Genomic DNA, 27,634 nt, shown 5'->3' on the forward strand with positions numbered 1-27,634 from the left:
GTAACTCTCATATAATGGCTGTTAAGACTCCGGCACTCGGTCTCAGTGGCTATCATTATGATCGCTGCATCAACTCTTAAGTTGCTGCAACCCAGTAATGTGTCATTACGCAGTCAGTGTATCGATTTCAAAATGAATTGTGGTCTTCCCAACAACTGGATCTTTAATACATATTTTTATTCCTGCATTAAAATTGTAAACATTTCAAGTTGTGGCAGCAAAGGCACTGGCTGCATCTGTTCTACAGCGGCTACTGAGTGGACAGAAGTGCAGACAGACGTGCAATCAGATATCGCCAATTCATATTAATGTTACGCAGCTCATGAAGTCAGAATATGTAAGTACCGGAAATTCCATTATGTTAATTAAATCTTTTGTCAAGCTACATTTGAGAATCGGACGTGCGTGGGTTCGATTACCGCTTTGGTTGAATATCTGTTTACTATAAGACGAATATCAAGTAATAAAATGACGAACCTCAGGCCTCACCTCGCCAAATATCATCTCGCTGTCACCAATTACGTTGAAGTGAAGTAAATAATGTTTCAAATCCTCAGCAAAATGTGTCGTTTACTTTCTGTGAGGGTTCAGTAGTAACAGCTCCTTGAAAGACAATTATTATAAGCAATCATCTGCGTATCGAAGCGCCGCCTGAATGCTCTGTTGTCTAGTCAATCATAATAATTTTATCAAGAATTAATATGTCCTTACTTGAAATTAATACTCAAAATGGCTATCCACTGTGAGACACTTGAGAAGATTTCGTCATGTAAAATCATCAGAGACATTCTTATGAATCTACCACTTTTTACGACTTTAAGTGGAGTTTCTTGCAGTGTAATTATTGACCATTTCACTTCAATTTCAGGCATTTTCTTATGTACAGCATTGCTCACTGCATTGGTAGTGTGGCATATCATTTGTTGTATAGACTCTCCTTCGTGGATAAAGCGCTAAAGGGAACGGACGCCAGAACAAATGCAAACGTTTGACTCGAGTGAACTGATTACAACGTCAAGTACGAGTAGTAAGAGGGTTCTGAACCCGCTTCATTTACTTCGTCCTGTTTTCTTACTAATTATAATGTCAGCGGTGTTTCTGATGCGTTTACGAAATCTCATTAAATATATTGTGCAGAGATTTTGTCCTGCTCTACGGCTAAATGAAGCTGCAGCTCGTAGGCTTTACCGGCAGTGGCTTGAAAGTGGTGTTAATGAATAGCAATAATGGTAAAAATATTGATATTAATAATAATTACTATCATAATCACAATAATTACAAGGTACAAATCTCTTTCAGTTTACTTGTTTGTTTGTTTGTTTGTCTGTCTGTCTGTTTGTTTGTTCATTTGTTTGCTTACTTGTTAGTTTTGTTTTATTTATTTATTTATATAATTATTTATTTAACTATTTTTAACTATTTATTTAACTATTTATATAACTATTGCTTTAAATATTGATTTAACTATTTGTTAAACTATTTATTTAATTATTTATTAACTATTTATTTAACTATTTAGTTAACTATTGATTGATTTAACTATTTAACTACTTATTTAAATATTGCTTTAACTATTGATTTAACTATTTATTTAAATATTAACTTAATTATTTATTTAACTATTGACTTAACTATAGATTTAAGTATTTGTTTAACTATATTTACCTATTTATTTAATTATTTATTTATTTACTTATTTATTTACTTAACTATATATTTAACTGTTGATATAACTTTTGAGTTAACCGTTTATTTAACCGCTTATTCAACTATTTATTTATTTAACTACTTATTTATTTAAATATTTATTTAACTATTAATTGATTTAACTATTCATTTAAATATTGATTTAACTATATAGTTAACTATTTATTTAACTCTTTATTTAACTATTTAATTAATTATTTATTTAACTACTTATTTAACTACTTATTTAACTATTGATTTAAATATTGATTTAACTATTGAGTTAACTATTGATTTAACTGTTGATTTAATTATTGATTTAACTGTTGGTATAAATGTTGATTTAAATGTTTATATAACAGCTTATATAACTGCTTATTTAAATGCTTATTTCACTGCATATTTAAATACTTATTTAACTATTTATTTAACTATTTATTTATTTATTTACCTAATTATTTACTTAACTGTTGACTTGAATGTTGATTTAACCGATTTTTAACCGCTTATTTAACTATTTATTTATTTAACTATTTATTTATTGAAATATTTATTTAACTATTGATTTAAATATTGACTTAAATATTGATTTAACTATTTAACTGCTTATTTAACTGCTTATTTAACTGCTTATTTAACAATTTATTTATTTAGCTATTAATTTATTTAACTATATATTTAACTATTCTTTTATTTAATTATTTAATTATTTAACTATTTATTTATTTATTTAACTATCGATTCAACTATTGACTTAACTACCTATTTAATTATTTATTCAACTACATATTTAACTATTATTTTCACTATAGATTTAACTATTGATTTAACTGTTGAATTAACTGTTCATTCAAATGTTGATTTAACTGCTTATTTAACAGCTTATTTAACTGCTTATTTACCTGCTTATTTTACTGCTTATTTAATTGTTTATTTCACTGCTTATTTAACTACTTATTTAACTGCCTATTGAACTATTTATTTAACTATTTATTTATTTATACTTATTTATTTAACTGTTTATTTAACTATTCATTTAACTACTGATTTAATTGTTGATTTAACTGTTTATTTGACTGTTTATTTAACTGTTGATTTAACTGTATATTTAAATGCTTATTTCATATTAACTGCTTATTTAACTGTTTATTTAACTGCTTATTTAACTGCTTATTTAACTACTTATTTAACTATTCATTTAACTATTTATTTAACAATTTATTTAACTATTTGTTTACTTATTTATTTATTTATTTATTTATTTAACTGTTTGCTTAGCTGTGATTTAACTGTTGATTTAACCGATTATTTAACCGCTTATTTAACCACTTATTTATTTAACTATTTACTTAAGTATTTATTTACATATTTATTTATTAAACTATTTCTTTATTTAACTATTTATTTATTTATTTGTCTCTTTATTTAAGTATTTATTTAAATATTGATTTAAATATTGATTTTACTATTGATATAACTAATTATTTTTCTGCTTAATTAACTGCTTATTTATCTACTTATTTAAGTGCTTATTTAAATGCTTATTTAACTAATTATTTAACTATTCATTTATTTATTTACTCATTTACTTATTTATTTAACTATTTATTTAACTTTTTATTTTTTTGTTTATTTAACCGCTGATTTAACCGTTTATTTAACCGCTTATTTCACCGTTTATTTAACCGCTTATTTAAATATTTGTTTATTTAACTTTTATATAATTAACTATTTATTTATTTAACTATTTATTTATTTCACTATCTATTTATCTAACTATTTGTTTATTAACTATTTATTTATTTAAGTATTTATTTAACCCTTTATTTTACTAAATATTTAACTGTAGATTTAACTATTGATATAACTTTTTATTTAAATATTTATTTATTTTTATATTTAACTATTTATTTAACTACTTCTTTAACTACTTATTTAACTACTTATTTAAATATTGATTTAACTATTGATTAAACTATTGATTTAACTATTTATTTAACTGTTATTTACTTATTTATTTAACTGTTTATTTAACCGCTTATATAACTGTTTATTTAACCACTTATTTATTTAACCGCTTATTTATTTAACTATATATTTATTTAACTATTTATTTATTTAAATATTTATTTAACTATTTATTTAGCTATTGATTTTAATATTAATTGAACTATTGATTTAAATATTTATTTAACTTTTGATTCAACTATTGATTTAACTCTTTATTTAACTTTTTATTTAACTGTTGAATTAACTGTTGATTTAACTCGTTATTTAACTATTTCTTTAACTTTTTATTTAACTATTGATTTAACTTTTTATTTAACTATTGATTTAACTTTTTTATTTAACTATTTATTTTTTTTATTTAACTATTTATTTAATTATTGATTTAACGATTGATTTAACTCTTCATTTAACTATTTATTTAACGCTAGTTAACTGTTGATTTATCTATTGATTTAACTATTGATTTAATTCTTTATTTAACTATTTGTTTAAATTTTTATTTAACTAATGATTTAACTTTTTTATTTAACTATTTATTTATTTTTTATTTAACTATTTATTTAAATACTTATTTAATTACTCTTTTAACTATTGATTTAACTGTTGATTTAACTGTTGATTTAATTGTTGATTTAACTGATGATTGAACTGCTCATTTAACTGATTATTTAGCTGCATACTTAACTACTTATTTAACCATACATTTCACTAATTATTTACTTATTGATTTACTTGTTTACTTGTCTATTTAAATTTATATTTAACCGTATATTTAACCGCTTATTTAACCGCTTATTTAACTATTTATTTGACTATTTATTTATTTCACTCTTCATTCATTTCACTATTTATTTAACAATTGATTTAAATATTTATACATTTATCTATTAACTATTGATTTAACTATTTATTTAAGTATCTATTTAACTATTTATTTACCTTTTTATTTAACATTTTATTTAAATTTTTATTTATTTATTTATTTTTTATTTAACTATTTATTTAAATACTTATTTAACTCCTTATTTAACTATTGATGTAACTAATGATTAATTTGGCGATTAAAATAATGATTTAACTGTTTATTTAACTGTGTATTTAACTGCTTATTTAACTGCTTATTTAACTACTTATTTAATTATTTATTTTACTATTTATTTAAATATTTATTTATTTACTTATTTATTTAACAGTTTATTTAAACGTTGATTTAACCGATAATTTAACCGTTGATTTAACCGCTTGCTTAACTATTTATTCATTTAAATATTTATTTAATTAACTATTTAGTTAGATAGATATTTATTTGTTTAAGTATTTATTTATTTAGCTAATTATTTAACTTTTTATTTACTTATGTATTTATTTATTTAGCTAATTATTTAACTATTTATTTATTTAACTATTTATATATTTATCTATTTGTTTAACTATTGATTTAAATATTGATTTAACTATTGATTTAACTGTTTATTTAACTATTTATTTAACTATTTATTGAACTATTTGACTAATGTTTTAACTATTGATTTAACTATTTATTTAAGTATTTATTTAACTATTTATTTAATTATTTATTTAACTATTGATTTAACTATTGATTTAATTTTTATTTAACTAATTAATTGAATATTTATTTATTTTTCTATTTAACTATTTATTGAACTACTAATTTATCTATTTATTTAATTATTGATGTAACTGTTGATTTAACTGCTTAATTCACTGCTAATTCACTGCTTATTTAACTGCTTATTTAACTACTTATTTAACAGCTTATTTTACTGCTTATTTAACTGCCTATTTAACTACTTATTTAAATATTTATTTAACTATTTATTTATCTGTATATTTACTTAACTGTTTCTTTAACCGTTTATTTAACCGTCTATTTAACCATTTTTTTATTTAACTATTCATTTATTTAACTATTAATTAACTACTTAATTAACTACTTATTTAACTAGTGATTTAACTATTGATTTATCTATTGAATTAACTATAGATTTAACTATTGATTTAACTGCTTATTTAACTGCTTATTTTACTACTTATTTCATTACTTATTTATCTATTTATTTAGCTACATATTTAACTATTTATTTAACTATTGATTTAAATATTGATTGAACTATTGTTTGCACTATTGATTTAACTATAGATAACTATTTATTTAACTCCTTATTTAACTTTTTATTTAGCTAATTATTTAACTATTAATGTAACTATTGATTTAACTATTGATTCAACGTTTTATTTAACTATTTATTTATATTTTTATTTAACTATTTATTTATATTTTATTTAACTATTTATTTAACTACTCATTAAACTACTCATAAAATTACTTGTTTAACTACATATTTAACTGTTGATTTAACTACTGATTTAACTGCTTAGTTAACGACTTGTTTTACTATTTATTGAAATACTTATTTAACTACTTATTTAACTACAAATTTAACTATTTATTTATCTATTAATTTAACAATTTATTTATGTACTTATTTATTTATTTTTTTTATTTATTTACATATCTATTTAACCGTTTATTTAACCATTTATATATCCGCATATTTAACTATTTATTTATTTAAATATTTTTTTGTATTTAACTATTGATTTAACTATTGCTTTAACTATTGATTGAACTATTGATTTAACTTTTTATTGAACTGTTTATTTAAATATTTATTTTTTTATTTAACTATTTATTTTAGCTATTGATTTAACAATTGATTTAACTTTTTATTTAACTGTATATTAAAGTATTTATTTATTTTTTTATTTCACTATTTATTTCACTATTTATTTAACTACTTATTTAACTAATGATTTAGCTATTCATTTGACTACTGACTTAACTGTTGACTTAAGTGTTGATTTAACTGTTGACTTAATTGCTTAAGTTACTCCTTAATTAACTGCTTATTTAACTGCTAATTAAACTGCTAATTAAACTGCTTATTTCACTTCTTATGTAGCTGCTAATTTAACTGCTTATTTAACTACTTATTTCACTACTTACATAACTACTTATTTAACTACTTACTTTAAGACTTATTTAACTACTTATTTAACTACAAATTTAAGTACTTATTTATCTATTAATTTAACTATTTATATATGTACTTATTTATTTATTTTTTTTATTTATTTACATATCTATTGAACCGTTTATTTAACCATTTATATATCCGCATATTTAACTATTTATTTATTTAAATATTTATATATTTAACTATTTATTTAACTATTGATTTAACTATTGATTTAACTTTTTATTTAACTGTTTATTTAAATATTTATTTTTTTATTTAACTATTTATTTTAGCTATTGATTTAACAATTGATTTAACTTTTTATTTAACTGTATATTAAAGTATCTATTTATTTTTTTATTTCACTATTTATTTCACTACTTATTTAACTACTTATTTAACTAATGATTTAGCTAATCATTTGACTACTGACTTAACTTTTGATTTAAGTGTTGATTTAACTGTTGACTTAATTGCTTAAGTTACTACTTAATTAACTGCTGATTTAACTGCTTATTTAACTTCTTATGTAGCTGCTAATTTAACTGCTGATTTAGCTACTTATTTCACTACTAATTTAACTACATACTGAACTACATACTTAACTACATATTTAAACACTTATTTATCTAATTATTTAACTATTTATTTATTTATTTTATTTATTATATATTTAATTAATTATTTATTTAGCCGTTTATTTAACCGCTTATTTAATTATTTATTTATTTATAAATTAATTTATTTAATTATTGTTTTATTTAAGTATTTATTATTTTTATTATTTATTTATTTAACTGTTTATTTAAATATTATTTTAACTAATGATTTAAATATTGATTTAAATAATGATTTAAATAATGATTTAATAATTGATTTAACTATTGATTTAACTATTCATTTAACTATTGATTTAACCATTTATTTAACTATTGTTAACTCTTTATTTAACTTTTTATTTAACTATTGATTTAGCTATAGTTTTAACTATTGATTTATTTTTTTATTTAACTATTTATTTAAATATTTATTTATTTTTTAACTATTTATTTAACTAATTAATATATCTATTAGTTAACTACTTATTTAACTATTGATTTAACTATTGATTTAACTGCTTATTTAACTGTTTATTTAATTGCTTATTTAACTACTTATTAAACTACTTATTTACTTACTTATTTAAGTATTTATTTAACTATTAATTAACCACTTATTTAAGAACTTAACTACTTATGTAACTATTGATTTAATTACTGATTTAAATATTTATTGAACTATTGATTTAACTATTGATAAGTATTTATTGACATTTTATTTAACTTTTTATTTATCTCTTTATTTAGCTATTTATTTAACTGCTTATTTAACTATTGATTTAGCTATTGATTTAAATTTTTATGTAACTACTCATTTAATTATTTATTTATTATTTTACTTAACTACTCATTTAATTACTTATTTAAGTACATATTTAACTGCTGATTTATATGCTTATTTAACTGCTTATTTAACTACTCATTGAACTATCTATTTAAATATTTATTTATTTATTGATTTAACCGTTTATTTAACCGTTGATATAACCGTTTTTTTAACCGCTCACTTGAGCGCTTATTTATTTATTTATTTGTGTAATTATTTATTTAACTATATATTTATTTAACTATTTATTTAAATATATATTTATTTAACTATTTATTTATTTCACTATTTATTTATTTAACTATTTATTTAGCTGTTGATTCAAATATTGATTTAACTATTTCTTTAACTATTTATTTAACTATTGATTTAAATTATTATTTAACTATTTATTTAACCATTTACTTAACCATTGATTTAACTATTGATTTAACTATTGATTTAACTGTTGTTTTAAATGCTTATTTAACTGCTTATTTAACTACTTATTTAACTATTTGTTTAACTATTTATTTATTTACTTATTTATTTAACTGTTAATATAACCTTTTATTTAACGGTTGATTTTACCGTTGATTTAATCGCTTATTTAACCGTTTATATAACATATTTATTTAATTAAAAATATTTATTTATTTAACTATTTATTTCACTATTTACGTAACTATTTATTTATTCAAATATTTATTTAACTATGTATTTAAATATTTATTTAAGTATTTATTTATTTAAATATTTATATATTTAACTATTTATATATTTAATTATTTATTTAAATATTGATTTAACTATGGAATTAACTATTGATTTGACTATTGATTAGTTTATCTAACTGTTTGTAACTGCTTATTTAACTGCTTTTTTACTGCTTTTTAACTACTTTTTAACTACTTATTTAATTTCTTAGTTAAATATTTATTTAACTATTTATTTAATTATTTATTTAACTTTTGATTTAACTATTGATTTAATTTTTATTTAACTATTTATTTAAACATTTATTTATTTTTCTATTTAACTATTTATTGAACTACTAATTTAACTACTTGTTTAATTATTGATGTAACTGTTGATTTGACTGCTTAATTCACTGCTAATTCACTGCTTATTTAACTGCTTATTTAACAACTTATTTAACAGCTTATTTTACTGCCTATTTAGCTACTTATTTAAATATTTATATAACTTTGTATTTATCTATATATTTACTTATCTGTTTCTTTAACCGTTTATTTAACCGTCTATTTAACTGCTTATTTATTTAACTTTTCATTTATTTAACTATTTATTTATTTATCTATTTATTTATTTAATTATCTACATATATAACTATTTATTTATTTAATTATTTATTTAGCTATTGATTTAACTCTTGGTTTAACTATTGATTGAAATATTCATTTTACTATTTTTTAACTTTTTATTTAACTATTTATTCAACTATTTTTTTACTATTTATTTAACTATTAGCCAACTACTTATTTAACTACTTATTTACCTACTTATTTAACTATTTATTTAACTATTTATTTAACTATTAATTAATTACTTAATTAACTACTTATTTCCCTACTTATTTAACTATTTATTTAACTATTTATTTAACTATTAATTAACTACTTATTTAACTACTCATTTAACTAGTGATTTAACTATTGATTTATCTATTGATTTAACTATTCATTTAACTGCTTATTTAACTGCTTATTTCACTACTTATTTCAGTACTTATTTACCTACTTATTATCTACTTATTTAACTATTTATTTAACTATTGATTTAAATATTGATTGAACTATGTTTTGCACTGTTGATTTAACTATAGATAACTATTTATTTAACTTATTATTTAACTAATTATTTAACTATTTATGTAACTATTGATTTAACTATTGATTCAACTTTTTATTTAACTATTTATTTATATTTTTATTTAAATATTTAACTAATTAACTATTAATTTATATTTTATTTAACTTTTTATTTAACATCTCATTAAACCACTCATATAATTACTTATTTAACTACATAGTTAACTGTTGATTTAACTGCTGATTTAACTGCTTAGTTAACGACTTATTTAACTACTTATTTAAATACTTATTTAACTACAAATTTAACTACTTATTTATCTATTTATTTAACTATTTATTTATTTACTTATTTATTTATTTTGTTATTTATTAACTTACTTATTTAACCGTTTATTTAACCATTTATATATAAGCGCATATTTAACTATTTATTTATTTAAATATTTATATATTTAACTATTCATTTTAATAATTATTTAACTATTGATTTAAATATTTATTTAACTATTGATTGAACTATGGATTTAACTTTTTATTTAACTGTTTATTTAAATAGATATTTTTTTTATTTAACTATTTATTTTAACTATTGATTTAACAATTGATTCAACTTTTTATTTAACTATTTATTTAAGTATTTATTAATTTTTTTATTTCATTAATTATTTAACTACTTATTTAACTAATGATTTAACTATTCATTTGACTACTGACATAACTGTTGATTTAAGTGTTGATTTAACTGTTGACTTAATTGCTTAATTAGCTGCCTAATTAACTGCTTATTTAACTGCTAATTTAACTGCTGATTAAACTGCTTATTTAACTTCTTATTTAGTTGCCAATTTAACTGCTTATTTAACTACTTATTTAACTACTGACATAACTACTTATTTAACTACTTATTTAAATACTTATTTTAAGGCTTATTTAACTACTGATTTAACTACATACTGAACTACATATTTAACTACTTATTTAACTATTTATTTAGCTATTTTATCATTTTAACCATTTATATAAATTTAACTTCTTATTTTGCTACTTATTTAACTATTGATATAACTATAGATTTAACTGCTTATTTAACTACTTCTTTAACTACTTATTTAACGATTTATTTAACTATATATTTAAATATTTATTTAATTATTGATTTAACCGTTTATTTAACCACTTATTTAACTATTAACTTAAATATTTATTTATTTAACTATTTATTTATTTAAAAATTATTTACTTAAGTATTAATTTATTTAAATATTTATTTATTTAACTATTTATTTATTTAAATATATATTTATTTAAATATTTTCATTTATTTAACTATTTATTCAACTATTTAAATATTTATTTAACTATATATTTTATTATTTCTTTACTGTTTATTTAACTTTTTTTGAACTTTTTATTTAACTATTGATTTAACTATTGATTCCACTTTTATTTAAACACTTATTTATTTTTTATTTAACTATTTACTTAACTATTTATTTAACGGCTTATTTAACTACTGATTAAATTGTTGATTTCACTGTTGATTTAAGTGCTTGTTTAACTGCTTATTTAACTGCTTATTTAACTACTTATTTAACTATTTATTATTGGTACATTTATTTATTTATTTAACCGTTTATTTAACGGTTGGTTTAACCGTTGACTTAACCGCTTATTTAACTGCTCATTTATCTATTTATTTAAATATTTCTTTATTTAACTGTTTATTTATTTAACTATTTGTTTAACTACTTATTTAAATATTGATTTAAATATTGATTTAACTATTGATTTAACTATTTATTTACTGTTTAGTTAACATTTTATTTAACTTTTTATTTAAGTATTGATTTAACTTTTTATTTAACTAATTATTTTTTTATTTTACTATTTACTTAAGTATTTATTTAACTACTTATCTAACTACTTACTGAACTACTTATCTAAATACTGATTAAACTGTTGATTTATCAGCTTGTTTAACTGCTTGTTTAACTACTTATTTAACTGCTTATTGATTTATCTATCTATCTATCTATCTATCTATCTATCTATCTATCTATCTATCTATCTATCTATCTATCTGTCTGTCTGTCTGTCTGTCTGTCTGTCTGTCTGTCTGTCTGTCTGTCTGTCTGTCTGTCTGTCTGTCTGTCTGTCTGTCTGTCTGTCTGTCTGTCTGTCTGTCTGTCTGTCTGTCTGTCTGCCTGCCTGCCTGCCTGCCTGCCTGTCTGTCTGTCTGTCTGCCTGTCTATCTATTTAACCTTTTAGAGATAAGGCCATTAGGCCTTCTTTTCCCCTCTTCCAGAGCTTTGTTGTCGTCATATTGCTTTTATGAAGGCATTGCCCCTGTAATGTAGATATCCCGTTGTCCGCCTCTGTTTGATGGGTTTTCTATAATCGTTGTTAAAACTGAGCAGATGGACCACCTGGTATAATACTCTCGGTATATCTTGACCGATAGCGACTGTTAGATAGGAAGTGGTTGGTACCTACTACGCATGCCTTACATTTATATCTAAAATAGCTGCAATACTTAAGTTGTAGTATGTGCTATTTAATTTTACAATATGTACTTGATGATAAGCTGTTAGTAAATTAAAATGAAAATCGTCAACTTCTGTATAGTCTGTAGTTTCTTTGAATATGACTGCATAATCAATAAAGCAAAACGTCTAATGCTTTCGTTTTCACAATGGCGAGGAATAGTAAAATGCACAGATAACTTGAAATAATGGTGTATAATTCCGCTCTCTAATTACTTCTCCGAATATTAGGACATCTGTTACTGCAGTTTTATAATATTCAGGGTAAAACATTTGTTTCTCTAAATTTTGAGGGATGACTTGTAGAAATCTCATTACATATTATACAAATTTAATAATCTTGTATTTGTTTTACTGAAGAAATGTATGAAAATAATAACCGAAATGGAAATAGGAAACAGAATTGAAATCGTATCCAACAGAGACATACACTTCGCAATATATACAACTTGAAATATTAAACAGTTGAGAATTTATTGACTAACACCATCGCAATGGAAACTTTGAACTTTAATATTGCACCACCATGATGAAGGATAAAATCATAATTTCTAAAATAACGATAAATTTTACCATTGTCTGCAATATTCATTAACCTTCTATGCTACAGCAATGTAGAAATTTAGGTACAGAAATATACTTCAGAATATTAGTTTTTTTTTTTTTTTTAAATTTTTATCATTCTATTTATTCAAGAATGTTAGAACATATAACACTGAAGAATCTTTCTAAATTTTATGCTTGCAATCGAAAATTATAATTCTTCTGCTGTAACAGAAAACTGGAAAGAATTTATTAAAAGTGTAACAAAACCGAAATTGGCTGAACTGCAATAATGTGCAACAAAAATGTGACTTTACATAGAGGTGAAGTGAACTCTGGGAGGAAGATAGTCGTAAAGGAAGAAGACACCCAGTCGCCTTATTCATATTGAGAAATAGTGACAACTGCGTGGAAAGACATCTTCATCGCCTCAATGTAACATATTCTGAAAATAAGCTGATATTATTATTGTGCAGTACGACGACCTGGATCAGTAATAAGAACAACGGCGGTGTGAAAAGGGACAAAAGGGACAATAGAATGTGTTAAGACAGTTCCAGAGAACATTAAATGACATATAAAATATTATATTTGAAATGAAACACTAATGATTAGTAAAAATGTAGACCTCTAGGGCAGGCGGAAAAATTTGTAAGGTGATTTATTGTATAAGTGTAATAATAACTGCCAGCATATATATTTTGGGAAATCTTCAGAAATCAGATGGTCAAGACATATACAGAGAAAAGAATTAGTTCAAAAACTAGCAGAAAATATGGAATTGGAAATGTTTTGTGCAATACCTAACAGAATATAATCTTCTTCTTCTAAATTAAGGGTGTAGATTACTTGGACACAAATGACCCCTTGTGCACCACAGAAACTGAGATTAACCCACAGGACCGCTATGTATTACCACCAGTTTACCTGTGCCGCTGGGATTAATTTCTTCAGAAGAGGCAATGTTTGCTGCCCGAAATAACAATGCCTGACTATCTTAGATCTGGGCAATCCAGCAAGATGTGAAATGATAATAAATAATGAAAGAAGAAACAAAAGTTGCCTAAATTCATGTCAAAAATATTATCCATCGTACCGAAAGTTACCTTAAACTTTAGCTATCGTGTATATATTTAAATGCATGGTACTACGACAGTGGGAAAAATCACAGACAAAAATAATGACATCAAGCATTTCTTCATAATTTTCGTTGCACTGACATGCAGTGATTGAGTGCCTTAATAATGTGACTTTTATAAATTGAGACCAAAGAAATATGAAATGGAAACCTAAATACTGATGCAAGAAGAGAGAGTATGAACATAAATTGAAAATGACAAAAAATGAATAATGGAATATACTTGCCCACATGGTAGGGAGGTTGGGATGGGCAGGGCGGGACTCGACATGCAGCCACCTCCTCGTGGTGAGTCCTGGGTTGTTTCAGTTCAAAAGATTGAAACAAGCAAAGAGCTGCATGTATTCTGCGAATGATGGTACGAAAATGCATATCAGTTGTTGGTGGTGCATTGTTCTACACATCTCCCGAGTTTGGAGTCGTTCGGGTCATTATTTCTGGGCGTTGCACTTTTCAAAAACAGATATCATCAAATCAGGTGAAATCACAATGACTTGTACTGAAATAATAATAAATATATTGTATAATATTTATTTATGATTGATCTAATTTAAAAATATATTTTGTCTCACGACACAAAATTCATTGATTTCACCAAAACATTTTTATTCTGTTTGATCACATACAGCACCAGTTTTGCCATATGCAGTTGATATGGCAACAGGATGGAGCACCACCTCATTTTGGTGTAGGAGTGAGGGACTTCTTGAACCAGCAATTCCACGAATGGATATGCCGTCATGACACAATAGAATGGCCACCCAGATCATGCGACCTGACGTCATGTGATTTTTCGCTGTGGGGTAAGTAATCCTGAAAAACAATATTTTTGCTCAAAAACCGCAAGTTCTGCATCAGTTGCGACGGATGATCGAATAGTCATTCGTGAAAATCGATGAAAATCGTGAGTTATGTTCTGTCATCTGTAAATTAGTTATGAACTGTGTATTGAGAAACAGGGCCCTCCATTTTGAACAACAGCTGTAAAAGTATGTGTAGTGAAATGTAAATTGAATGTAATTGAATGCAGCAGCAGTAGTTTTATTTTGCGTAGCAGAGTTAAGGCTATAAGGCCTTCTCTTCCACTCAACCAAGTTTCATAATATACATGAAATACTAAATTATGTCGTAGATTATAAAACAACACAAAAGAAGATAGACTACCTTAAAAATTACATAAAATAGGTATAGTAGAAAATTACAAATAGTCAAGATTAGTTACATAATATAAGGACAATGAAAAATAAAGTAGAAAATTACATATAATGAAAATCAGTACCATGACGTAAGGGGAATATGTATATACACAACAGAGATCTGCGTCGGACGTTTTCGCTCTAGCGCCAAGTAGTTCATAGCATAAACCGACAGGTAGCGCACATGCATGATGGGTAAAATTGTCGCGAGCGATAAATCCTCGAACGGTATCAGCCGAGCGTTAGACATTCGTTCTTGTTACAGTGATGAACTGTGTAGTAACATCATAGATGTTTATCATTTCAAAACTTAGCAGTGTTTAACTAACCTCTCCAAAACTTGGTTTAAAATGTAATAGCCTATAAATGTTGTAGGCAAATGTTTTTTTTTCTTCCCCCACACAGGAGTGATTTTGTTTTTGCCACATCTGATAGATGTTATTGGATGTAAATGTAATTATTATAAACGAAGAACACAATCACGATAATGCAAGAACCCTACCAACTTTTCTAGTAATAATAAGAATCTCTAATAATTTTAGTGTATCAATTTTTGCGTCTGTAACAGTTGTGCAGCATGATTATTTGTTTTATTATATTTTCTGTGACGTTATCTCTGTACTAATATTGATATTAATCTCCTGCTATATCAACAATATTTTGTAAAACGTTTCTACATTGTCGCAGTATATAGGCGGAATACTATGTATGGACCTATCATATTATATATGTGGTAAATCAAATATTGAACAATTATTAATTAGGAATAATAACTGTTTTTCATACTATGTTATTTATAACTTCCTGTTACTGTTTTGGTACGTTCCATTAGAGTGTTCCATTAAACGTTTGTCATCAACGCAGAAAATAAAGCCTTATTTTTACCGTGTGGCCAAAACATATGTGTATCTTATCTGTCGCCTTCCATACAAGATAAGAAATGTTGGTGAGATGACCTTGTACTGTGCTTCTATTTATTATGAGCGTATCACGACCGATCTTATCTCACTTGAGGGTGCGACATTCGACCGAGTTCAAGCGAGCGATTTAACTCCAATGCAGCACTCTGATACACAATTTATAAGACATAAACTGCTGGACATAAATTCGACGATTAATTCACTTGAAGAATATACAGTTAATATACTAATAGGAAAATACATGTGGGTTACAAGACATAAAATGTTGAATAGTAGAATCGTACTATATATATGGCATACAGATACAAATGATTAAGTAATGTATCAAGATAATAAGGGATAAAAGAAGAGAGAGGAGGAAAAAAACTTGGTCATTTAAGACTATTTAGAAACTTCCGCTAGAGTCTAGTTCTGTTAAATTAAAACATTTCTAAGTTGAGTGTACTTAAAAGATTTTAGATTCCGACTGCTCCTTATTTCCTGTGACAAGGAATTCCAGGAATGAGCTGTGTGTATTGTGAAGGAAGCATTGATACTATAGACCAAGGTTATGTTGTGAACGCGTATTACGGTTGTGGTGGGATGCCAAAAGTGTGAAGCGAGGAACTAGGTAAATAGGTGTGGAATTATTTAAAATATGATACAGCAAACAGAGTGAATGAACTGAACGTCTCTCTCGTAAACGAAGCCAAGATAATTGTAAGAAATACTCGGAGACATGATCATAGCGACGGCTGTTAAAAATGAAAGGGACACAAGCATTATGAACACGCTGAAGCCTCAACGACAATTCAACACTAAGATCACTATACAGTCAGTTTAGAAGGAAGTGAAACGTAAGGAAGTGTTTGGAGGAAGCGAACTTTAACCCAGCCTGTATATGATGTTTATTTATTATTACGTCATTATTTATTAACAATATTAATATATTTCGGAATATGTATGATAAGTCTTTCTTGTATTAAATAAAACGTACGTTGTTAACAAGTTTCGACCTATTTTGGGTCATCTTCAGAACTGGTCGTTGTTGGTGTTGGCGGCTCTTGTTTCCTGTGTGGGTGCGTTCGTAGTGTAGAGTCAAAGAGTGTATGTGTTTTGAAATTGAGTTGTTTGTTGAGAAAATCGTTGGGGTGTGTTTTCGTGTGTCTGTATATTTCATATTGTTTTAGTGTATTGAGTTTCAATTTGAAAACACATTCCAATCTAAAAGAAATATAAAAAAAATTCGATTAGTAAGCAGGATATACAAACGATAAATGTATAATCCCACCCAACAAAATAATTTAGTGCGAGATTTTATTCTGGTTGAACCGTAAGTAATGTCATTAATTTCAAGGGGTTAATCTTTGAGATATTTCACACAAAATAGTTTAATATCATTTTGCTCGTTTTTGTTTCCTTCTTGAGAAAAAAAATATTGTATATGAATCATTTCATAGTGTATTTTGTGAAAGCTATTGAAATATTTCCCAGTTTTATCGGTCAGTTTAAGAGAGCAATGTATTAAGATAATAAATGATTTAAATAATTTTATTTTAATTTTGTCCTTTAATGTGCAGAAATTTGATCCGAACATATGTAAGTTTTCGTTCTGCAAAGGAATTTTAAAACCCAGTGCACAGTGACAACGATGTAAAGGTTAATATTGCCTGCAGAGAGACAGATACACGTTGTCGTAGGCCAAGTACCTACCCTGAACAGCTGGAGTGTTCGAGACGACGGTTGAGAAATGTAAACATAACGCACACGACTGATTTTGAAGACGTCTCGGGAAGTTTTATTCCTTGGATGTAAGTTTACCTGTTATCTCTTTAAAATATTAAGGTGGGAGGGAAATATTTCTATTTTCCTGAATGAAATGCTTGTAGCACGACAAATTGAGTTCTTTATATAATTAAGTTGATTTGTGTGAAATAAAAATAAGTGAATAATTTTTTCGCATTGCCTTTGTTCACCGAATATTTAATTAAAATTAAATTGAAAGAGATTAAAAATCTTATTATTTGTAATTTTGTTCGTTTAACATAAAATAACAAATCGTATTTTTATTTTTGCCTGTAGAGTTTTAAATGTTTTAAAATCTTGTTTTTATGGCGTGAACTAAGCACCATTATTTTATTAGTTGTGAGAATATTCAATTGAAATGGGAGTGTACAAATATTTCTTAATCTTTTAAATTTATTCTGAAATAAGCTCACGTTATTATCTGTGCTCTCTGAATATTTAATTAAAATTAGGTTGTAGAGTTTATTTTCAATTTTTTCAAAATTTTGTTTAACTTGAAGTGAGCAGTGTTCATTCTCCTTTCTCTAACGCAGTATAATACAAAATTTAGACTCTATATCATCAGTATTTTTCTTATAAGTTTAAAACAATAGGCTATACGTGGCAAAGACCTTCAACTTCCCTGTTCGTAACAAGCCAGGTGAAAGGGTTGTTCAGAGGAAGAGAGAATTATGTGTAGCCTACATCCTATTGATTACACAGAGTTGCACTATCTCGTAATTTATGTATTTTAATATTCACATTTTTCTGGAAAACTATTCAAAAGACAGCAAAATGGTATTTGATTTTTTTGTTGCTCTTTACTAAAGGAATTATCCACCAGAATTATTGACATTACTTACGATTAGTACTGTATAATTACGTGTGTGAATTATTAAATAATACTGAAATATGAGGCTATCAAATGCAAAACTCTCCTTATCCAGGTAAAGTGATTTGTCAGAAACTAGGAAAAACCTCTGCAAGACAAACCGTAAAGATTTTGAAATGTATTTTAATGCTATCATTTTCTTACAAGGCCCTAAATCTAACATGCATCATATGAAAATTCAGACAGCAATATTACGACACTGAAACACAATCTAATTTTGGATAAGGCGGGTTTTGCACTGTACTGTTGTGGATAAGACAAGTTTTGGTTGTTACAACATATGCTTTTATAAAAAAAAATAGCTTTAATTTTCTCATTTACTATTCACTATCTTTGCTTCATAACATAAATGAATAACGTCTTATAATTTAGTGCAAATACACATACTATTCTTTATACAGAATGTCCCATTTATCTTGTGCGTCTATTGTAACTTTTTTGTTTGGATAGATATTCAAATTTTTGTTTTTGAGAGTTATGTTAGAACGGGGTCCTAATATGAGTGTAGAGATTTTTTGCATGTAACTACATTATGGTACAAGATACACGTGACGTAATCAATCTTCAAATAGAACTACATAGTTTAATCATGTTACATTGATTACACACATTAAGACGAGTTCAAAAATGTATCACAATGTCACCTTCCCAATCATTAATAACAACAAAATGCAAAATGAATGCCATCAGAATGTGCTGTTTGTTGTGGTACCCCATTCATCTTGTGCATTGATTTACACAAAACGAAAGACGACTGACGTCCATACACGTCGTGTGTTGTGTGTTTGCTGTCTTAACATGTAAACAAACCACAACATCTATCGACGCCACAATCCACTACAGTGGCCTGCACGTTCTCCGGACCTGTCGCCACTTCACTTCTTCGTGTGAGGAACTGTAAAGGACAGTGTGTACCAGGACATTCTGACAACACCAGACGACATGCAGCAACGCATTCGACAGGCTTGTGTGTCCATTCAACTAGCAACATGCCGGGCAGTCCTACCGTCTTTCAGGGAATGCCTTCGAATGTGCATTAATGTGAATGGTTACCATTTGGAACATTTTCTGTGATTCTCAAAGCATAACATTATCACATTGGAAGTACGTTTTTGTTTCATTTTGATGTTAATGATTAGGAAGGTGACATTGTGATACATTTTTTTTAACTCGTCTTAATGTGTGTAATCAATGTAAAATGATTAAGGTAATGTAGTGTTTTTTTGAAAAATTGATGTCACGTGTGTCTTATACCATAATGTAGTTACGTACACCAAATCTCTTTAATCATATTAGCCCCTCGTTCTAACATAACGCTCAAAAACAAAAATCCCAATGCCTATCCAAACAGAAAAGTTATATTAGGTGTAAAAGATAAATGGGACACTTTGTATGTTAACACTTTCACAATATAAAAAGATAAATGAAAACTCTCTATATTCACATATGTACAGACGTGGACAAATTATTAGCCAAATTGAAGATTTGTATTGTATATTTTTCAAAATTTAACTCTTCAGTTTGGACTACATTTGATATTTTTGCATATTTACAAATTATTAGCAAAACTGAAGGTTTTTATTGTATATTGTTACAAAATTTGATTCTTCAATTTGGACTACAGTTGACATTTTGGATATTTCCAAATGATTAGCAAAACTGAAGATTTTTGTTTTATATTTTTACAAAATTTGGCTCTTCAATGCAGTTGACATTTTTGCTAATTTATAAATTATTAGCTAAATTGAAGATTTTTATTATATATTTTTACAATACTTGACTCTTCAATTTTAACTACAGTTGACATTTTTACATATTTCTGTCTGCTGTAATGATGGAATTATGCAAAATTGTCAACTGTAGTTTAAATTGAAAAGTCAAATTTTGTAAACAGAATTATCATAAAAATCGTCAATTTTGTTAATAATTTGTCCACGTCTGTAGTTTTTTTTCAATATTTCATTTCAAATTCTGAGTTGTTCTCCTTCAACGTCCATGAAACTATTGCAAAACACATCCTCTTCTTCATTGCAATCTGCTGTATTAATCTGAGAAATTACATTTTTGTAACAGACAAAATTTTCATTCTCCTCCCAGTTCTCACCAAAATGTTTCTTTAATAAATTAACTACATCTTTCAATTTTTCTTCCTTTGTTGCAATACCTATATTCAGATTCCTTGCAGAAAGCATTTCTAAGTTTTTCCGCGTTTTAAAATAGTCTTGCCCACACACAGATCTGACCGATAATTCTCTCTTACTGTTGTTCTTTTGTTGTTCTTTTTTCTGTCTCCGCCTCTAAGCTCTTTCGATGCAGGGTTGCCAAAATAATATTAACGAGCATAAAAATTTGTGTTTTTCTTAACGTTGGATAAGACGAGTTTTGCTTTTCTTATTTCTTAATGGTAGCACAGCAAACACTGGATAAGAAGAGTTTAGCTCTAAATTGTTAGATGGATTACACTTGGTTTTGCACGTACCAATGTTATGGATGTGGACAGTTTTGCATTTGATAGTAGTTTTCTGAGCTCTATGGAAGAGGAATTAGACAAGATTTGCACAAACCGACTACATCACTAGATAGAGATTTGCAAGTAGTGCAACATCCCATATGTAACTGACTTTTTTTTTTTTTTTTTTTTTTTTTTTTTTTTTTTTTTTTTTTTTGGATAAGGCGAGTTTTGCACTTGATAGCCTCATATATCATTTGTATAGTAAGGATTATTTTGGTTTTTTATCCTTTTAAAAATGTTGTAAAAGTTCATAGTAAGCCTACTGTTTACAGCGAATGTGCACTTTAAACGAAATTGAAAATGCAAGTTTTTGACAATGTATGTGCATTATTAACTTGTTTTCAATTCTACAATTACATCCACTTCAATAAATGTGTAATAATAATAATAATAATAATAATAATAATAATAATAATAATAATAATAATAATAATAATTTTAAAATTTTAACAATAATGAAACTTCGAAATCCTTCTACACCACAAATGGGACTGTTGGGTTGGGTTAATTCATGATCAACTGAAAGTGAGAAATAAATTAATATTACAAATGAATAGCACACTTTAAAAGGAACTTACAAGCAAACCTTCTGATGGGGACAGATAAAAAAGATTTTTTTTTTCTCCCACCGTGTTAATAATGTCAAAAGAAGTGCTTATACAAATTTTGGCCACTCGACCGCAATTACGAGCACCATAAAAAAATAAGTTCGCCAGGGGCCGTTAACAGAAAAAAACACAATTTCATTGGACAAATTTATTGGAACAAACACAACAATTATTCAGCTATTTTTCAACATATTTTCCACCGGAATTGAAACATTTCTCATTTCATGGGATCGACAGAGAGGTGCAGACGCAGTCAAACGCTGGTTCCGATCTAAGGCGGCTGACTTTACGACACAAAAATTGAACCCATGGTATGAAAAATGTCTCAATTTCAGTGGGGGATATGTTTACAAATAGCGCAACAATTGCTGTATCTGTTGCAATAAATATTTCCATGCAATTGTGCTTTTTTCTATAAACGGCTCCAGGGAAAATCACTTTCTGGACGGCCTCGTATTTGGGGTCAAGTGACCAAAATTTGTATAAGAACTTCTTTTGACATTATTAACATGGTGGAAGAAAGAAATTTAACTTTTCATCTGCCGCTATCAGAACGTTTGCTTGTAAGTCAAAATTTGCTACTTTTCAGGAGAGCAAAGAAACTTATTTTCATGAATAGGCTACATACGAGTGTACCTGTCTCGTACCATAAATATCAACTTGATGGGAAAGATTTGACTAAGTTCCTTTCTTTGCAAATCACTACTTGATGGAAATATTAATCACTTCATCAGTAAAGAATTACAAATTTTTACTTAGTTTATTTCTAAAAAGTGCGATTCAAATATACCTACAGGTGGTACATATTAATTATAGGATAAAGTACACATATTTTAGGCCTATCATTTAATTACAGAAATATTTGTGTGAGCCGCGGTAATGTATAGTTAACTCTATTTGTTCCACATAAAATATAAATTTTTACTAAATTTCAATGTAATGATAATTCATTCATTAATTTGGTGTTCTCCCCAAGGGCAAGTCTTTCACTGGAAACCCAGATTTCTCCAATCTTTCCTATTTTCTGCCTTCCTTTTCATTTCCTCATATGGTCCATATATTCCACACCTGTGGAGTAACGGTCAGCGCGTCTGGCTGCGAAACCAGGTGGCCCGGGTTCGAATCACGGTCGGGGCAAGTTACCTGGTTCAGGTTTTTTCAGGGGTTTTCCCTCAACCTAATTCGAGCAAATGCTGGGTAACTTTCGGTGCTATGTGATCTGAGTACTACTGTAATTCTGATGTTTGTGTAAGGGAAACTACCTCTTTATAGGGATGAATTTAGACAAAATTAATAACTTGCTTCCTATGTAACATAATTTTATGAAACTTGATGCAGAACTTAAAGGTAGCTATGTGATCTGAGTACAAATTCTGATAATGTTTGTGTAAGGGAAAATACCCCTTTATAGGGAGTGAATTGAAACAAAATTTATAACGTCTTTTTCTTACCTAATGTATTTTCATGAAACTTCATGCAGAACTTGAAGGTACCATATGTAACTGTTGAATTTTAAATCTTTTTTATGTCTAATATTCTTGGTGTCATGTTCGATAAGAATCTTTGTTGGTCTTATCAGCTTTATGATCTTTATAATCCTTAGACAGTATAAGGGGGGCGAAGGCTAATTGGGATTTCCTGGTCTCTGACTGGGTCAAAAACCCTGATGGATCTGATATTTAACTCTTGTGGTGAATTTCGGTGAAGTCCGGAGGGCCTAATTAGTCAAATCCACTCTCCTCACCTCCACGTGGGGCCCCCTGGGATCTTTTAAGATGCGAAAGAGAGAGTGGTGTGCGGAGAGCAATGGGAAGCTTCCGCATTTATCCATCCCAGAGAAGAATAAAACAAAATTATGCCATGATGCGTCCATTCTTGGTAAAAAACTCCGGACGTAAACTATCCCCCCAATCGGATGTCCGGGTGGGGGATACTGAGGAAGGACGTAACATGGCGGAAGCCATCACCGATGAAGAAAGAAGAGCTAGAGAAACTCCAGATCTGCCAGGTAAGATGGAAAACTTGAAGGAAGCAAGGAGAAGAAATGAGTGGATGTGATGGGAATATGAGAAGGGAGGTGGAACAATGGTGGAGAGTTGATGAGTGACGTGTAGGGTTCGAAGTTGATGAAATATCAAATTTTTTCTGATATCACAGACAAAGCGAGATACGATATAAACTCGTTTAAATTCAACACGAACCAATATAGCCTATGACTACTTTTTTTTTAATTTTGCATTTACTCGCACTTTTTGTCTTTTATTGTTTACTGATCATTTTTTAGGAAATGTTCTACTTTTTGTTGCATTATTGCCCTTTCCTTGTTTCGAACGGAATTTTTCACGGCGTAAACATAGCCTACATTCCAGAACCTAATGCAGATTGCGTCAGGCACTGACTTCAGTGTTTTTGATGAACATTTTCCACTAGCGGACCTTGGTCACTTCACGTATGTGGCCATGACGTCAGTTGAAGGAGAGAAGAGCTTTCCAATACACAGGAATGTCTTTCAAGTCTGAGATCCTGGAATTCATTATGATGTCATATATTTTACAATTTTAAAGCCATGTTATAAGTCATTTTCCTGTGACTTTTAGGTCATCAACTTCCGAGCCCTAATTAGTAATAATTGTAAAATATACACAATGCTTTAACTTGTAAGTCAAGTAAATAAACATTTATTATTTATACAGACATAGCCTCTGGCTACGTGTGGATTTTAAAATGTTCAATAACACATAGTAATGCGAACAAAATAAAAAGTTTGAGGAAAGGAAAGCAAACTTAAAAGTGTGTAATTTAGTTATATGTTGTTCAATGTTAAATTGAGTTTTCACTGCTTAACAGGTTCTGTGCCTACCAACAGCCTAATTAACATCAGGTGGGCTGTTGAGACTGCAAACACCAAGTATTGGCACACCTTCATAAATAATGACTACGAAGACGACGTAGATATTCCTCATTTAGAAGAGTTGCCTTCTGTGCACAGTAAGTCAACTATATCCACCATAAATATTTACTTACGGCTAATAATAGCACGTTCAGGATAAAATTTTAATATTTTTATTTCAAAATTTGCAAGTTCTTGGTCACACACAAGTAAACGAGGTAATGACGACATTATGTAATTGTAAGGAATAATAAAGACAAAGAGGGGCAGGAACTGGCCAGCCTAACCCATTACCTCCTGGCTTAGTTGCCTCATGAGTGGTACCTTATTGGTGTCACTTGTGAGTTCAGACCTGTTGACTAAACAACAACAGTACTGACAAATTATACAGATTGTTTTAAAAAATGGACTGGAAGTAATCAAAGTGTTAGGGAATGTTAGCTAAGAATTGTTAGAGGTTGTGTTGCACCGTAACTTTGTCGGCAAATGTGTTACATGCAATCATACCTGGGGAATCACCAGTGTCTTGTCCTGAAAATTGATACCTGGTCCAGCTGAGGAATGTTCTAGGAAATAGTTTCAGGAGATCAGCAAGGAACCCGAGACATTATTAGCATGAACGAATAGACGCAAACTGATCTACGCGGGCAGATTGGTTCACGACTGGAATAACGCTAAAATTATGTTTTAGAGTACAATTTCTATAATTTTTTTTTTTTTTGTTTTTTATTTTGTTTGAAGAAGACAAACTATATCCCAAGTAATGGTTTGTATTTTATATATATTTTTTGAGTCAGGTCAAGCGTAATAATAAGTGATAGGATTTGGACAATAATTATTCCACTTTCTGTTGAATAAACTGAAACATCGGTCACATGACTCTGTGAAAAAAAATTCCATTTTCGAGTTATTCAAGAAATAAAAATCACTGCACCAGGCTCGAATCCGCTCTTCTCTGCATGATTCGCACATGTCTGAGCCATCTGAGACGAGACGGAGGACTTCACTTCTGCGTGGTCTGTCAGTACCCTCACCGAGGTCTGAATATAGTACACTATATAGACGGGCTAATTCAAAAGGGAGACAACTCAGAATTTAAAGCTATGAGAAACCAGAATTTTAAAGCTGTGAAAAGTCCAATTAACTCATTCTAATTATTTGAAACTTACAGTATAACTATATGAATCGTCATTAACAGAATTCTGGAATCGGATGGGTTCCAGATAATCTACAGAAACGAACATTTCACCTATTCCTCCTCTTCTGAAGGTACAGTAATATTTCAAAGTAGGGAAGCAATAACTAAATACAAGAAAACAGGGTGTTTCAGGAGGAATAGTAAATATATTAGATAGCGGTAGCATGGACTATTGTGTGTAAAAGAGTTCATATAAACATGTGTCCAATTTTTAATGTGTGTGAAAATACAGCTCTTAGAATGTTACATATAGTTAATAAATGTTAGAAATTATATGAAGCAAATGACTACGCACAAAGGAATAGTACGTGTCGCTCTTGTAAGATCGTCTGAGGGTAGCACTGATCATAAAGGGATGTAGAGAAATAGCTACAAAGATGGGCATGTTCGTCCAGCATGACGGGGCGCCTGTATATTTTAGCCCCCAGGTAACTCAGTTAATATCACATTCCGCGAAAGATAGATCAACCGTGATAGTCACGTGCATTGGCCAAGGTCCCCAGGCCTTAATCCTGTCGATTTTGTCTTTGTACAGAACCTAGCAAACACAAGGATGAGATTTTGGTCGCTCGCATTATGAATAAAAAGGAACGACAAGAAGAACAGAGCAGAAGAATGCATTGAACTGTTGAATTGTATTGTAAATAAACACTAAGTGTAATTGTTAAGTCATTTGTGTTTCCTCCTTGTCTTGTAGGCTTGTTATGCACAACATAGAAACAGTTGTATTTCCACACCCATTGAAAATTGGACACTTGTTTATATAAACTTTTTTACTCAGCATAGTCCATACTATCGCCCTCTAAATATTTACTATTCCTCCTCAAACACCCTGTATTTAGAAAAAAATTACCTACTCATCTGTCATTTAAACTGCAGAATGATTCTCCCGTTTTGTTTGTCAAACTCGTCTTTGACGACATCGTAAAATATAAATTGTTGTGACAGTTCCTTAAAAGATTTTTCAATTTCAAAACTGCCAAGTGTGACATTCGCTTTTGACGTATAGAGTTTCTCACAAATGTCTTTACTCTGTTGAGAACAGAGAGGAAGTAGTGGCAGGAATTATTAGTGAAGTTCACAAACTTTGACAACTGCAGAGTTGGCTGTCTCTAGTTTATTTTCCTTAATAAAGTTCAGCATCTCACTCACGCACTCAAAGATAATAAAATATATTAGGTCTTGAAACTTTTAACTTGCTGTGCTGTAAAAACAGTAAAACGTGACTTATCAGGTTTTTCCCCTGTACTATTCATATGATATATGATACGATATGACATTATATACGATAAGAGACCATGTGATATAATATGATATGATAGGATATGATATGAAGAACAGAGGCGAAAACTCGACAAGATCAAATTAATTCATTTTCTGTAATAATAGTAATAATAACAATAATAATAATAATAATAATAATAATAATAATAATAATAAAAATAAAAATAAAC

This window comes from Periplaneta americana, chromosome 15 (genome assembly GCF_040183065.1).
Source record: "Periplaneta americana isolate PAMFEO1 chromosome 15, P.americana_PAMFEO1_priV1, whole genome shotgun sequence".
NCBI classification, from domain to species: Eukaryota; Metazoa; Arthropoda; class Insecta; order Blattodea; family Blattidae; genus Periplaneta; species Periplaneta americana.